The following is a 17,237-nucleotide window of genomic DNA, read 5'->3' as shown; positions in this document are numbered from 1 at the left end:
ATTGATTTGAAAGATTTCTTTTTGTACAGCTTGAATATTAGTAGATTATTGATTATTTGTGTCGCAAAAATTTTCTCTGCTTATGGCTTATGTTTCATCCTCTTTATGGTATCCTTTCAAGAATAGATGATATTAATTTTCATGTTAAATTTTCTCTTCTTACCCTGTTTGTGCTTTTATATCTTAAGAAATCCTTCTAACATGAGGTTGTGAAAATATTTTCCTATATTATCTTCTGAAAAGTCTATAGTTTTGTTTTTCATGAGTATACCTTCAATCCACATAGAATTTAATTTTGTGGGTGATAGAAAGTAGAGGTTAAGTTTCATTTTTTCCTCTGTGGATAAACAGTTGGCCCAGTACCTCTCTTAGAAAAGTTGAAAAGTCTATCCTGTCCTCATTGCTTTGACTTCTGTCATAGGTTAAGTGCACATCTACGTGTGGGTCTGATTATGGGCTCTTGACTGTGTCCCATCAATTTTTTTGATTCCTGTGCCAGTTCAACACTGTCTTAATTACTGTAACTTTATAATACATCTTGAATGACAGTTTCCTCACCTTTGTTCATCTTTGAGTGATTTGCCTTTCTTGGTCTTTTGAATTATTAGAATCAGATTATCAAGTTCCATTTAAACTATTTTAGAAGAATTGATGTGTTTTTGATTGAGTTTTGTAATCCAATCCTTGAGTTTGGTCATCTATTTATTTGAGGATTCTTTAGTTTCTGTAATGGACAGAATAGGCCAGGTTATGTTGTAGTTACTGCTAACCTTGAAAGCTCAGTGGCTTAACACAGGTTTATTTCTTGCCTGTGCTACATGTCCATTGTAGGTCAGCTGGGGATCCACTCTGTGTCATCCTCACTCAGGAACCTGGGCTGATGAAGCATCAACATCTGGTTGTAGGGGTGGTGGGAAAGAAAGATCTCTGAATAGCATGTGGGTTCTTAAGGCTTCCATTCATCTTTGTTCATTCAAAGCAAGTCATGTTCGTCACACCAGAAGCAGAAAAGTATATAGGATGGAAGAAAACCAAACATAATTGTGAACAATAAAGCATCTTTCAATCAAGGTACTTTTATAATTTTCTCTATAACTATCTTGTTATATTTATTCCTAGATGCCTCATATGTTTGATGACATTGTAAATGGTTACAACATTTAATTTTCTATTTGCTCCTGGCATATGAAATGCAATTCATTTCAGTATGCTGATTTTTATTCAGCAACTTTGCTAAACTGTCTTATTAATTTTAATAATTTATCTGTAGTTATTTAGGATCTTCCATGTACTGGATCAAATAATTTGTGAGTAATAACACTCTTCATTCTTTCTTTCTATTTCTATACCTGTTATTTTCTTTTCTTGTCTAGCTGTTTTGGCTAGAATCTCTAATACCATGTTGAATGAAAATAATTATAGCAGACATCATTGTCTTCTTCCAAATATCAAAGACAAAACTTTTCGATTTTCATCATTAAGTATGATGCTTCTTGAAATTTTGTTTGTTTTTGGTAGAAACTCTTTTAATAGATTTCCTACTATACCTATTTTTTTCTGTTGTTGTTATTTTTTACATCCCCATGACTTATTTATTTTATAACTGGAAATTTGTACCTTTTGATCCCCTTCATCCATTTCTCCTGCCCCCTGTCCCCTGCTTCTGGCAACCACCAATCTGTTCTCTGTATCCACTAGCATAGACCAATTTATGGATGGAGGGACTAAGGATAAATGATTTGTCCAAGGTCACACAACTGCTAAGTGCCAAAGCCAGGAATCAACCCAGGCCTGTTTGGCTGTTCCAAACCTTGAACTTAACATCTGCATTATACTGTCTGTCACACCTCAGCTCACACACAACCAACAGTAGAGGGTCCCATTCCGTGGATGGCTCAATTCCAACTCCAAATCTTCAGATTTGGACAGAAGCTCCCGGTTTATAGGTAATGGTTTTTTGTTTCTTTGAGCCTTAACTCTAGACTCATTTTTGACCAGAACTTAAAAATGGAACAGCCAGAGGTAGACAGGACTGGTTAGTTCGAGAGCCAGACCTCTCAAGAGCCATACCCTTCTATCTGGCAGATGCTAAAGAAGTAGCCACAACAGTGAGCAGAGACAGTCTGAACCTTTCAGGTTTGTGTTTGGATTTAATTCCCTGTTACTAAGCCTCTTTTATGCTGCAAGTAACTTCACGCTTAATGCCTTTTTCTTCTTTTACCTGGAGTAGAAATTCTCCTGTAGATATTTGCCTGTGATAGATGTGGGTAGGTGGAGCTTATGGGGGTTGGTAGGTGTCCTAGGTTTTAGTCAATTTGAAAATTAGTTCGGTCATTAGTCATGAATTTTGTCTGGGTGTGAAGAGATCTTTTAAAAAGAAAGAAGTAGTTGGGATTGGCAAACCTGTGCCGTTTTTTTCTTAGAACATTTATAGTGAGAATACTGGAGTTCTCTGCCTTTCCCATACTTGCTATATGGGTTTTATCTAATGATTCTGGACATCAGGGAGGGGACTATGATTCTGAATGTTGTCCTCTCATTTTAAGAAGTTGGAGTGCCTTGACCCTAGTAGATGATTTATTATCCCCTCAAAAGAGGTCTCTGGAGATAGCCCTTTCTTCCTCCTGCCCCAGGATGAGCTCTTTGAATCTGTGGTGAGAGTCACATATAGAAACTCAAGCATCTTATCTCCCCTCTCATCCCTCAGCTGCTTTCCATGAGAAGTGTCATTGTAGAGACTGTGAGATAGGGCAGTGGTGGGGCTAACCCAGGAGGGGCTGCAGAAAGTAAATAAGAGCCTAAGTCTTAAACACCTGGGCTAGAGATACCACATTGTATGTTGTCTGAATTATTGGTGGGAATCATGAGATGAGTAAAGTTTCTGAAGATTGTTTTTACCAGGTTGGTGTCTGTATTAGGTACATTATTCCATAATCCCAAGTCAAAGCTGTCATTGTGTGCATGCATGTGTGTGTGTGTAGGGAAGAGAGACACAGAGAACACATGTTCCTATGATAGCACGTGAATGGATTTGAAGAGAATTTCAACCAATCAGGATATCTTAATCTACTTCTGTAATAGATCATTATTTTAATGCCAGTGTTAGAGATAACTAAAGAACAAAGGCCAAGACTTCTCTAATGAAATGTATCTCTCCAAGTTCTGCTCCTCAGAAGAGTAATTGGTGAACTTGCATTGGTAAAAAGTAGGTGTCTCCTATGGGTGGCAGCATGGATCTGGGTGGATCCAGACCCACAGAGTTCTGAAAGGATGTCAGGATCTTCTTTTTGTAATTTCACGGTGGAAATTGTTCCTGAAGGTGTCCCACTCTAGGACAAATAGCATATCATTAGAAACAATTATACTGGGTGGGGCTCATCCTCATCTCTCCATGCTGGGCCAATGTCCTAACACATGGCTTATAATCAACATTAAAGGTAATGTACCTCTGAGCTGCCTTGGCCCTCAACTTGTCCTTTTGAAAGTTATCCTCTTACCTGTTCAAAGTAGTTGAGTTGTACATCCTTTTGATTAATGAATGAGAATTTGCATGAGATAAAGCTGGAAAGAGAAATTGGGTCTGAATCTTAAAAGGTCTTCAGTGCCTGCTTGAGAGTCATTGTAGGTTCTGAAGAAAAGGGGCAACTGGTCATAGTGCACCTTAGGGAGCTTAATGTGGCTTAGGCACAAGGGGAAATTGGAGACGGAGAGCCTAGTTAGGATGCTATTAGAATAACCTAGGGAGGAGATTAAAAGGGCTTTCATTAGAGCACTGGGAATAAGAGAATAAACATGGGGGGCACCTGGGTGGCTCAGATGGTTAAACGTCTGCCTTCAGCTCAGGTCATGATCCCAGGGTCCTGGGATCAAGCCCCGCATCGGGCTCCCTGCTCGGCGGGAAGCCTGCTTCTCCCTCTCCACTCCCCCTGCTTGTGCTCACTCTCTCACTGTGTCTCTCTGTCAAATAAATAAATAAAATCTTTAAAAAAAAAAAAAAAGAATAAACACGGGAAATACTAAGAAAGAGAAGAGGCAGAACTTGGAGAGGTGGGGAGTGTAGTGGACACAATATTTACTTTCTATTTTATTTCTTCCCAGTGAATTCCTGGTTTGGAATGTACTTCTCCTCCACCTAATCCTGGACTTCAGGGGGTAGGAAGCTGACTCCATCCATCCCAAGCACCAGTGAGTAGATCCTAGTTAACCTATAATTATTTGCCAGGGATTGGTTTAGAGGTGGGCATGTGTCCAGGTCTAACCAGAGAAGTGTGAAGGAAGCTGTCCTTGGGCTTTGGGAAATGTTGCATTTATTTGTAAGAAGAAAACACTGTTAGAAGTGTCCCACTTTCTTTCTCTGGATATTGTCGTGTCTGGATGTGGTGTCTGAATCTGTGAGTCGCCATCTTGTTATCAGACAAAGCACGGAGGATGGCTGAGCCAAGGGAATTCAGAGAAGTGAAGATGGAGCCTTAAAGATGAATCTTTGAATTTCTTGTTATGTGTAATAATACATTTCCTTATTGTTTAAGTTCCCTAGAGTCAGGATTTTCTGTGGTTGGCAGCTGAAGCCATCTTGATGTAGTAAGAGAGATGAGAAGTTCAAAGGGAGGATAAGTTTTCCCCCCTGGAGACTAGGAGAATAGTGATTCCTTCGTCTTGTGGTGGACAGTTCTTGGACTAGATTCTGTGAGATCCAGGCACAAATTGCTGTTCTTCTGCTTTTATCTGCGATTTTGGAGAAACAGCCTAACTCCTCTTAGCATGTTTTCTCTTTTCCGGAAATATAATAATTATGCATGTCCTCACAGGGCTATTGTGAAGACAGTGACATAATGCATATGAATGCCTGTCACCAGTAGGCACTCAGTAAATTTTGGTTTCCTACTTCCCCAATTCCACATCTGCCATGTGGTTCCAGAAGAGTAGTTTCTTCCTCAACCAAATCTACCAGCCAGTTGTCATGGGCCCCAGCCCCCTTACACAATGCTCACAAAAAATAAGTGATCAATGAGGACTGACTGAACTGAAATGAACCAGAGGTTAGGGAGCAGAGAAGGATGAAGTTCATGGTTTTAGGCGGGAGGGGATTCATGGGCTAGGCTAGGAGTAGTGCTGAGCATAGTTTTGCAAATGATTAGTTTAACAGGATGGTAAATATCAAATGACGGATAGTAAGCAAGCAGTTTCAAAAGGCCAAAGTGGAGTCAACCAACCTGTTTTGTTTTGTTTTTTTCTGTTACGACAGCACTGTATTTGAGTGGTTTTAATATTAATTTCAGTTTTAGGTGGCATTGGGAGGCATACAGGAGGGAGCCATGAGAGTGCTAAATCTTAGCATTTTTTAGCTGGTACAATAAGGGATTAAGAGACTTGGGATTTGAGTTCTGTCTAATAGCCTCTAAATCTGCCAAAGTAATGAAAAGCAAACTCATTTAATTGTTTAACATCACGTAAGAAAAAAATTTAACGTCCTTGTTCAGTTGGATGGGCGGCTTTGGCATCACACAGAACCAACCTTGGTCACCCTTGTGTGGCAGAAGCTCAGTCGCAGCTCTGGATGACACGTGGCAGGCCAAGATCTGGGGCCCAGGAGAGAGGCTTTCCATGTGGCAGGAAGCAGGGACCTGGGGAGGACTTGAATTTGTGTTTGTGGTTAAAGCCCTTGTGTTCAGGCTTTTCATGGCCTGTCTCAATGCCCAGAGGGGCCACAGTACATATATTATACATCCATTGCCACTGCAATAAATATAAATTGAACTCATTTGCTCATTGCTTGGGTGTAGAATGTCTGGATGTAGAAGGACAGATTGAATACTAAAACAAATTAAATGACAATTTCAAATGCTGTAATCATATTTCCTGGTTACAGGGACTTGGGTGATTTTTCTGCCAACTGAATAATTCTCATTGGAAAAACACAGATGTATGTTGGCAGGTCCTGTGCTATCCCAAACATACTGTGAGAAACTCAAATATAGTTATTTAAATTACCGGATGAAAGCACGAGTCCTCACCCAGCTCAGCTGTTGTAAATGCTTACAAGACCAGAGTGCTTGGCTCGGGTCTTGGATTGCAATTACAGATGGAGGTGAGAGGAGAGTTATAGGAGTTAAAGATCTGGGAAGCTGGGCATAAGTGTCAGCACTTCTTCGTGTCTCCTCTCTCTTCATTTCTGTAGTAATAAAAAGAGAGGTTGGGTAGCTTCCACCTTGGAATAGGGCCTAGTGTCTTCACAAAACCATGCAAGCCCCCAAAGCAATCCTTTTTTTGCAGAGACCAAGAAACCTCCCACTTCTGATAGGAACTGTAGGTACCATTTATTGAGTGTTTGCTAAGTACCAGTCACTGTGCTTTATCTCGTCTAATCCTGAAAAAACACTGGGAGGAGGGAATGGCTGTCACCATGTCACAGATGAGGAAGGAAAGGTGAAGAGACGTGAAGTCGCTGGCCCAGCAGGACATGGCCAGTTAAGTAGCAGAATGGAGAATTGAACCTGAGCTCAGGTTTTTCTTAGGTTCCAAAGCCAACATTCTTAATCCTGGACTAAACTGTCCTAAGCCTACTGCCAGTGAGTGTGCAGTGTTGTAAAACCAAGGATGACCAGTAACTCTGAGGCCGTTGGGAATTCCACAGTGCTGGTAGACAGATATTTGGAACAGGGCCATGTGGCTTCCCGAGTGAGAGAGCTGTAGTCATGGGGTTAGCTTCATAAAACGATTGTCTTTCATCCCTCACACAGGGATAACGAAATAATATGCACTATGAAAACTCATCACCTGTTTGGCAAAAATCCCTACAGAGTTAGCCAGAGGAAACCTTAGGTGGTTTGGACTTGAACGAGGCACAGGGAACCATCCTGAGCCTGTATTCAGTTCAGGCTAGCTCCCAGTCCTGCTCATACTCAGGACCCAATGCATTTTCCTTCCCAGCTCTTGTTTTTCCTCTTGTTAGGCTCCATGTTGGATTCTGTTCCTACCTAGATCACAATGGAGAATATTTGGGTTCTTCCCTTCTGACAACTAATGGCTTCCTTTTGCTCATTCTCAAAAAAATATAAAGAGATTTTACAGGACCCTTTAATCATCATAGATTGAGTCCTTTTGCCTTCCACACTTCAGAAAAGGAAATTCTGTCATTTTCCTTGTCTTCCATGCTGTGGTCAACATTCTTTCTGAATCCCAACCTCAGTTTGTCTTCCTGTGGCTTAAGCTCTTTCCTTCTTGTCCTTCTTGCATTATTATTTGGAAACTGGGGTGGCTGGAAGAGATGGAGGTGTTTTGTGAGTACACTGAATCCTGACCCGAGCTCAGCTTTGTAGAAGTTGACAGCCGCTCTGCTTATTAAAGAGAATATATTCCTTGTATGTCTATTTTTATATCCTCGGAGCACTAGGAAGCCTTTGCTGGAAGGGAGGCGATCTCTCTCCAGAGACTGAACGACTTGGAAAATAATGGGCTTTCAAGCATTTCAGGTGCCTAAAAATTGCTCTCTTTTAGAAACGACCTTTATGCTTTTGAAACAGTTAATTGAATAGCGTTTACATTCATAACACTACAAGAAATCATCCAACCCCATGTGCAGTTGTGACAGCTGGAAAGTATTTTTCAGTCATCTTCATGCATCAGACCTCATGGAACCTTCGTTGCCCCCTTCCCCTCTCCCTATAAGCCTATAAAATACATTTTCTTCTGCTGACACTGCAGCATGAACTCTCCATAGCAACTTATTCCCGCACCACCTGTTAATAATGCCAAGAGTAATGTATTTAACTCCCTGCATACTGTGCCAAAATGTTTACACAATTCAGCTTATTTCAGACTTTAAAGAGCAGACATAAATCCTAAACTAGCTGTGTCCCTTCCAAACACTCAGGGAGTTGGTTGCAACATTTTTGTGGGTAGAATTGGGCAGATTTTTCCCAACTATTTTTTAATAAAAAGTAAGGTCCTCTTTGGGGCTACTTTGCTAACTGTTTTGGGTACTCAGAAATGAACTGTTCTGCAGAACATTGTCAAATGTAAGAGTGCATCTTTTCAGTTAAATATTTGCCTTTTTGGCAATGTCCTTAAAACAAGAACTTAACCTTCTAAATGAAAAATTTGTTAATATAAATATAAATTGCATAAATATTGATGATTTTTATAATGCATCACCTGAATTAATGATAATATGGATTAACATTTATTTTGTATTTTACTGTTAAAATTTCAATTTCTATTTATTACTCTTCTTATGAAAATTCTATACTGTATTGATCAAAATCTACATTTACACCGACGGACCTGAGACTCATACTAGGAAGCAGTCTGCCTAAGATCATATGGCTAGTGGGAGATGGAGCTGGGATTTACACTCTGATCTGTTTGCTCTAAAGCCTAGACTTTGCACTACATGAAAACTTTCTAAAATGGGTTTCTAGAAACATCTCACGAGGAGATATTAAGAGGCATGTCTCTAAAAGACTGTCATGTGGCTAAGGTACCTTGGGAAACTTGATACTATAATCTTCTTTTTGGAAATGCACAATGTACAAGTACACTTAAGGCTCTGACAAGTTCTGCAATAAGGAAACCTGCTTAGTTCTGTGCAACCTAGCAGTTTCCAAACTTGCTTGAGCATGATACATTTTTTCCTGGGCATATCTCTTAACACTCAGAGGAACATGGTCTGCGGAAGGAACTCAGTGTGAGAGACATTGCATTCCGCCAGCCTGCTTCACAGTAAACATTGAATACCCAGGGGCCAGCTCCCCTATCCTCGTTTTTTAGTTTCCAAATACCTCTGACGTGTCTTTTAAAAAGGACATATATAAAACTGTACTGTATCTCCCCTCAGCCATTCCTTACTCATTCACTCAGGGCCTCGCCCTCTTGGTAATACTTTAATCCAACTCCCTAAAAGGGATAATTTTTCCACATCCTTTGAAACAAATAACAAAATAAGGCCTGGATTAAACAAAGCTCAACTGGTTTATTCAGATCCCCAGAGGGTCAAACATCATATTTTCATTTGAAAACCTTTACTCAGCCCAGCAGAACTCTGTGCTTGAGAAAACATGTCCATGAGACCCCACATAATGACAAAGCCAAGTGAATTGATCAGTTCCTTCAGAAAGCATTTGGTAGCATGTACACATGGTCAAAATCTAAAATGATGTAACTACTGGGTAAATGGCCCAATGAGTAAAGAATTAGTAATTCCCAAGATTGTGAATAAAAACTTTTTTCATGGGAGACTATTGTCCACTAAATTTCCAGCACTTAAAACTAAACAACAACAACAACAACAAAACCCCAAAACCTTGCTTACAATTAATCTAAATATTCAAAAACCCCTTAAGTTCTGATTGGAATGTTCAGTTTTCTTCTAAATGCCTGGCATTGTATAGATATAGTCAGGAATGTTGAATCATTGACTCATTTATTCCTTTCTGTTCTATAACTGCTTCACTTCATGTTGTACTAATCTGGTGCTTTCTATTATGTTGACAGTCTGATTATTGTTAGTTGGCTCTAGGCTGGGACCTTTAGCTATAAATGTTAATTATCTTTTTGTTTGCAAATGAATAAGATGAGAACTAGGCAACCCCAGGAAGAAATCATGTTCCTCCTGAAAAAAATCTGAAGCTAAAATTCATAGAAGGATGCAAATTTCTGTCTCCTTGGTCTTTTCGCTGTTAGCCATCTAAAGCTATCATGTGTTTTTTCAAGAGACCCTAAAGCAAGATTCAAAAATGAAAACTTTAGAACCACAGTTTGGAGTATACAGCATAGAAAAATCAGCAGAAACTGTAGACCCCACGTGACAAGAGCAATTTAAAACCATCGAGGAGAGAAATAACCTGGCAAAGTAAGATATCAAAGAATTTGGATCTCGAGTCACAGATGAAAATGTCAGAAGCTTGCAGCTAAGGATAAAATAAGGAATTAAATAAAAAGTTGCTCCTCTGAATTGGATTCTTTCCAGGTCAACAACTACTGAGTCGTTAAGAAAAACTAGAGTCCAAGAGTTCCTGATTGCCTGTGACAGGCCTCCACTCCCCAGACGGAGTTAACGCATTGCGCTTGCCAAGAGCCCTGACTCACCCACCTCCGCAGGGCGTGCACACCAGCTCTGAAGAGCAAAAGCAGAATCTGGCTGCATCTGGTTGTGTTCCTGGTCAGTTTGCATTTTCAACCTCAGAGCGAGGGTCTATGATTTAAATGTGGACATTTTCTTAAAGTTCAGTTCATCCAGAGTGTGTGTAGAAGCCCAAATGCTGCAGAACAGTGAGGGTTTTCTTATACCCAGAACAAAATTAAATGTTGTCTATCAGCTGGACTAAGGGAAAAAAAGTGATCCAAGCCACATAATACGCTATTAGCATAACTACATGCTATGATAATCACCATGATCATCTCAGCACCAGGGTTGCAATGATTATGGAGTAATGATAAGGTTGTACCATGCTGGCCATACTCTGGGCTGATCAGAGAGATCGTCCTTGTGATGAAGGGCATTGTAGAACTTGCTTTCATTGGGTAGACCTGCATTTGCCCTCTCTTTGGAGAGGGTGGCATCTGTGAATACACTTTTCCTTTTCCATGGGAGTCTGTCTGACTTTTTTGATGCACAACTTGCAGAAGTCTGCTGTCGTAGATTCCCAGAGCCAACAAGGTCCCTGAGGGTCCCTGAGGTTGCATGTGCACGCTGCACACAAACAGGGTCAATTCGGTCACATCTGGCAATTGCAGCAATTTATACAGCTGGGATCCAGAAACATCAGTTTCACTGTGCATGCTGTGCCAAGCACCCCACAGAACCCTGGCCTCCAAGAGATCTGTCCACAGCGCTGGATTCTACACACCCAGGCTGCTCATGGGTGGACCAAATGATGCTGTGTGTTATGATTTGGGAGGAACTAGCACGTGTGCCCTCAGAGTCTCCCCATCTGCTGGCACTTTGCCTGAATTCCCAACCATTAGAGTCCCTCCATTGGGGGACAGCAGCAGTTCCCTACCTCTTCTTTTTCTTTAGTACAAAGAACCCCTTTTAACATCAAAAAATTTTACAGATACCCCACATTATTAATAGCTATATTTTCAGTTTCTGATGAGTGAAACAAAGGTGCCAAGCAAACCACTAAAATCTCAGTGGTGCTTTTACACAGATTCATATTTAATAGATTGCAATAACACCTTAATATATTTGACAAATAGGCACCGATGTATCTGAGAGCCCTATTTATTAAGTTTAGGTATAATGCTTTGCAAACCTGTGGATTCATGGATCTCTAGGTCTGCATTTTTACTCCCTCCTTTCCCTGCACACACCCCATGCTTTATTGCCAAGATTTATGGCTCATTGAATGGGGCCAGTGAGTTAACCAGCATCTTATAAGTTTGCACAATCTTATATATTGTGCAAACAATATAACCCTATTGTTTCATAGGGTTCAAAATAAATATGCAAACAAAAAATTTGGTAAAACCTGGGTTATACAAAGTCAAGTTTTCTTGACTGCAGGACTTCTCAGAACCTTAACTGTTGACATGCACTTTGAATCACTACGAAGGAGGAACAGATTTTAGAATTCATTAAACAGCTTTTTTTTTTTTTTTTACCATTTAGTACCCTCCAAATCACTTCTTCATCTATTTCTTTATTATTATTATTATTATTATTATTATTAACATATAATGTATTATTTGTTTCAGGGCTACAGGTCTGTGATTCATCAGTCTTACACAGTTCACAGCATTCGCCATAGTACATACCCTCTTCAGTGTCCATCCCCGAGCCATCCCATCCCTCCCACCCCCCTCCACTCCAGGAACCTTCAGTTTGTTTCCTGAGATTAAGAGTCTCTTATGGTTTGTCTCCCTCTCTGGTTTCATCTTGTTTCATTTTTCCTTCCCTTCACCTATGATCCTCTGTCTTGTTTCTCAAATTCCTCATACCAGTGAGATCATATGATAATTTTCTTTCTCTGATTGACTTATTTTGCTTAGCATAACACCCTCTAGTTCCATCCATGTTGTTGCAAATGGTGAGATCTCAATTTTTGATGGCTGCATAATATTCCATTGTGTATTTATACCACATCTTCTTTATCCATTCACCTGTCGATGGACATCTGGGCTCTTTCCATAGTTTGGCCATTGTGGACATTGCTGCTATAAACATTGGGGTGCATGTGCCCCTTCGGGTCACTACATTTGTATCTTTGGGGTAAATACCCAGTAGTACAATTGCTGGGTCATAGGGTGGCTCTATTTTCAACTTTTTGAGGAACCTCCACACTGTTTTCCAGAGTGGCTGTACCAGCTTGCATTCCCACCAACAGTGTAGGAGGGTTCCCCTTTCTCTGCTGGAATTTACTAAACTTCTTGACCCATGGATCCTTTTTCCAGGCATATCTATTGACATATCTGGCAAAAGTGTTTTGAAGAACACCACTTTGGGTTAAAACATTATTTCCAGAAGATCTCTGTTGAATGTAAACATATAACCTGGAAGAGGGAAACCAGTAAGCCTTTTGTCTCCACTAGGATATTACCAAGATTAGCTCCTAAAAGAAGTTGAGTTGCCAAGGGAAAGGTCTCAAAGGAATAGCTTCTCAGACATCTCTCCTCTAAGGAGCCTGAAACATATGAACAGCATAGCTTCTTGTTTCAAGTGACATTTATAGCTATACTTAGTATCTCATTAGCTTCCTCCCTCTCTTATAAAAATCGCAGAGGCCATGGGAGCAAATGGCTGAGAGTCTGTTGGAAAATCACATAGTACAATGCACGAAAACATTTTGGTACCACAGAGATAAATGTTCTCTGGATGTTAAAACAGAAAGTCATAGGGGGGCCTGGGTGGCACAGTTGGTTGAGCATCCACCTCTTAGTTTCAGCTCAGGTCATGGTCTCAGGGTTCTGAGATTGAGCCCTGAGTTGGGCTCTATGCTGAGCATGGAGCCTGCTAGAAAGTCTCCCTCTCCTTCTGTCCCTCCCCCTGCTCTCCTTCTCTCTCTCTAAAATAAATAATTAAATCTTAAGGACAAAAAAGAAAACCATATGTGGAATTTTTGTCTTTGACTGACTGAATACAGGTTTTATTTATTTTGTGTGGCACATAAGGCCCACGTCAGTGACACGGTGGAGAGGCCTGGCTCCATTAGAGCCTGTGTGTCCTGGGTAGATGTGGACTGACTGGACACTGCCTTCTGATGGCTTCACCAAGTGTCCCCCAGCCTGAACGCCCCTGTGATGATCACTTTCTCTCACCACCACCCCCCACACAAGCTGAACCCCAAATTGTACCTATTAGAGCTTCACACTCTTTACATTTAAGATTTGGACTCCTGTTGAAATTCTGAGCTCCCTGGAAAAGGTAAAAGTTTAAATGCATTAGTCTTTGACAACCTTAGAGTGACATGGAAAATGGGATTGGTGAGACTGAGTTGTGTGTAGAAAGTGGAGAGCATTAGGGTACTGGGGACAGCCCACTGGAGCCACCTAGGAGGGCATCTCTTGATAGAGACCCAAGGGACTCCGGAGGGAGCCCGTTTTGCCCCAGTTAAATGGCAAAGCTGAAACAGCCAAATCACTGGAGGTAAAACAAAGGGCAGACCATCTGTGCTTGCAGATGCAGCTAAACTAATGCAAAGGAGAAAATAAGAGCAATTACTTGGAAATTTTAAAGCCTCAGGCAATTCTTCCTCAATCAAGTGAATATATCAGGTTAGAATGATTTTTGGACTTGAGGTTACTAGCAGAATTGTTTCAATTTGTCATTCTTCGTTCATGTGTAGACACCGCTAATAAGCACATCTTTGCTTCTCACTCATCTCAGTGGAGACAGAATTTTGTTTTATAGTCCTTTCACATGACATCATGTTGATCAGTTAATAATTTATCAAGAACCTCTAGCCAAATATTAAAACAAATGTGCACCATAACACATCACTATATCTTTCTTTTGAACCATTCAGAGGGACAGGCATAAAGTTAAATCACAAAACATCTGTGCTTCTTCATGTTCTTGTAATAATGTGATTTTAACTTTCCATGCAATTAGAATGAGAACCATCCCAATTAAAAGGTTTGAACCAATGTGGTATTCCTATTAAGGTGTTAAAACATTCATTTTGTCAAATAGGGGGAAAAAATTGGTTCCCTTTGAGATTTTTCTCCATTAAACTAGTTTCCTAATTGCTACATGCTATTTAAATAGCTTTGACTGCACTTATCTCAAATGATACAGTTCAATTAGCCTGCAAAAAATTTAGGTCTCCAGTGAAAAGAAATCTCACAAAAAAATCCAATCTATAGCAGAGGACACAGATATCTATTAAAATATTTTTGGTAGATGCCACCTTTTCTTTTTTTTTTCTTTATGATCCCAAACTCAATTCCATTCTATTCTCTGAATATGAGCTACTATAATCAATATTAATATCAATGTCAACTATAATTTATTAAGCATCTACTAGGCATACGTTATTATATTTAGTTATTTTAACAATAGTCCAATGATACAGTTACCATATGCATCCTACAGATAAGAAAATGAGATGGAGAGGTAATTAGAAAGCTTTCCCACTTAATGAGTGTCCAAAGTGAGATTTAAACCCAGGTCTTTATTACCAAAGTTTTTATTTTTAATCATAGGGCCTCTCCTAATCTTTGTTGGCCTTTAAAAAACAATTCATTCGGGGCGCCTGGGTGGCTCAGTCGTTAAGCGTCTGCCTTCGGCTCAGGTCATGATCCCAGGGTCCTGGGATCGAGCCCTGCATCGGGCTCCCTGCTCGGCGGGAGGCCTGCTTCTCCCTCTCCCTCTCCCCCCGTTTGTGTTCCCTCTCTCGCTGTATCTCTCTCTGTCAAATAAATAAATAAAAAATCTTAAAAAACAAACAAACAAAAAAAACCCAATTCATTCAATGTAATTATTCTTTTCTTTAGTTAATTGAACAGCTAATGTAGGTCTAAAGTACAGTTGTTCTTTCTTTATGATTTTTAAAATATATACATAAAACTAGAGAGAATCATATAATGGATCCCTGTATATATATGTAAATCTTTCTGGTTGAATTTCTCTCTCCACTTCTTTTTCAGGAATATTTAAGGGCACACTCCAGCCATTAATATTTTAGGATGCATCTCTGTCTGGAGACATTTTCCAACACAGTCACCATGCCATTATCATGCCAAACAAAGTTATTATCTAAACCCGTAGTCTGTGTGAGTCAGGGTCCTGGTAGGAAAACAGATGGCTATTCAAAAGAGGTAATTCAAGAGATGTAAATAAAGGGACTATTTACCACGCTGTGGCCAGGGTTCAAGAAAATCAAGGGATGGTGCAGGGCCTGAAGGCTGGCAATCATGAGAGGCTGTTACCACCTGTCAGCCCGAAGAAGCAAGGCGGGGAAGGTTCCTGGAAGTTGGAGAGAATAGCCTGCCAGAAAGGAGAGAGATGGAGGAATAAATACTTTAATTTCCTTCCTTTTGCCCTCCGAGTTCCTCTTGGGATCACCTGTTGGCCACATCCAATCTGAATTCAGAGGACAAAGGATCCTAAGTAATTAATACAGGGGTCAGCAAGTATTTTTTCTGTAAAGGGCCAGACAGTTAATATTTTTGGCTGGGTGGGCCACAGGCAGTCTCTCTCCCATATTCTTTGTTTTTTTCTGTGCCCCGCCCCCAGCTTTATTGAGGTATAGTTTACAAGTAAAGTTATAAGATATTTGAAGTATACAACATGATGATCTGATATACAAAAATATGGGGAAAGGATTGTCCCCCACTGAGTTAACATATCCATCACTGCACATATTGACTTGTTTTTGTTTGTTTTCTTGTTTTGGTGAGAACATTTAAATTCTACTTTCTTTGCAAGTTTCAATTATGTAATACAGTGTTAACTACAGTCACCATGTTATATAGTAGATCCTTAGATCTTACTCATTTTATAACTGAAGTTTATACACTTTTACCAGCCTTTCCCTATTTCCCCCAACCCTCAGCTCCTGGCCACTTTTCTACTCTATGTTTCTGTGAGTTCATTTTATTTTCGGATTCCACATATATGTGATACCATGCAGTATTTGTCTGCTTTATTTCACGTAGCATGATGCCCTCCAGATTCATCCATGTTTTCACAAAGGACATGATTTCCTTCTTCTTTAAGGTTGAATAATTTTCCATTATATATACATTATACACACACACACACTATATAAATACATTTTTATTTTTAGCTCACTGGCTGTACATAAACAGGACAATGGCCAGATTTGGCCCACAGGTCATAGTTTGCTGAATCCTTTTAGTTCATAAAGACTAGTAACCTGGGGCACAGAGAGAGTCAAGTAGGGTATTTGCATTCTGGAAAAGCAAATGGAAAATATCTAGACACAGTCATTCAAAGAGGGTTTGTTCAAATGAAGATCCTAACAAGATCTACACATTTAGGGGTATTTAGTAGCTATGTCTCTTTATTCTATAAACTCTTCCCTCCCCTTTTGGATAAATGATACTGATTTTGGGGGGAAACAAGTTATTTTGTCCCGTAGACAAAAGATTTGGCTAGTTGCTCTCCTGTAGCATCCTTCAACATGTTTCCCTGTATTTCCTATCAACTGTTAGACTGTGAGGCTTGATTAGATTCAGGTTCAAATGTTTAAGAAACAATGATTCAGAATTGGTACTATTATACTTCCAGTTACGTCATATCAGGAGGAGTATGATGTTTCTGGCTGCCCCCTTTTCGTGATGCCATTAAGTGTATGCCCTATTGCTTTACAACATCCATTGATGATTGTTTCCTCGAGCCATCATTTCCTGACTTTGGGAAATGGTATTTTAGTTTTAATTCCATAATTCTTTCTCCATTTATTAGATAGAATTCTTCTGTAATGATTTTCTTTACGTTATTAACTATTTGATTACCCTGAAATATAGTTCATATCGGGAATGCAAGATAAACATTCTTTTCTTTACCAATTTTAACTTAGTGCCCTAGTGATCTCTAGCAGTGATCAATGGGCTTTTTAAAAAAGTACTATTTTGAAATTTTAAAATATTTATATTGTATATGTATATGATATATAGACAAATTCATAAATTTAAAATAAGAACACACACATAGAGTGTATCAGTCTATTGCAAGAATCATTCTTTGTGTTCCTTACATTATCATATTTTAGGCAAATGGGCACTGTGCTTTGTGTGTGTGTGTGTGTGTGTGTGTGTGTGGCTTAAAAGAA

General features: G+C 39.7%; 1 protein-coding gene across 13 annotated transcripts in view; it reads left to right on the top strand.

Annotated features, from left to right (window-relative positions):
- POU2AF2 (POU class 2 homeobox associating factor 2) overlaps positions 1–17,237 on the top strand; it is a 497,177-nt gene that overhangs the window by 120,745 nt on the left and 359,195 nt on the right. For 10 of the 13 annotated variants that reach the window (XR_010407108.1, XR_010407110.1, XR_010407109.1 and 7 more), the window contains one exon: positions 4,099–4,185. The exons of the other annotated variants lie outside the window; for them this stretch is intronic. The gene's annotated coding sequence lies outside the window, so the exon portion shown is untranslated. The remainder of the gene's footprint in view (positions 1–4,098; positions 4,186–17,237) is intronic. 13 annotated transcript variants of the gene reach the window in all.

Source organism: Mirounga angustirostris, unplaced genomic scaffold (assembly GCF_029215605.1).
Source record: "Mirounga angustirostris isolate CCGP_5_RB_7025 unplaced genomic scaffold, mMirAng1.0.hap1 SCAF_13, whole genome shotgun sequence".
NCBI classification, from domain to species: Eukaryota; Metazoa; Chordata; class Mammalia; order Carnivora; family Phocidae; genus Mirounga; species Mirounga angustirostris.
The sequence above is the reverse complement of the archived record's forward strand: the minus strand, read 5'-3'. Positions and strand labels throughout refer to the sequence as shown.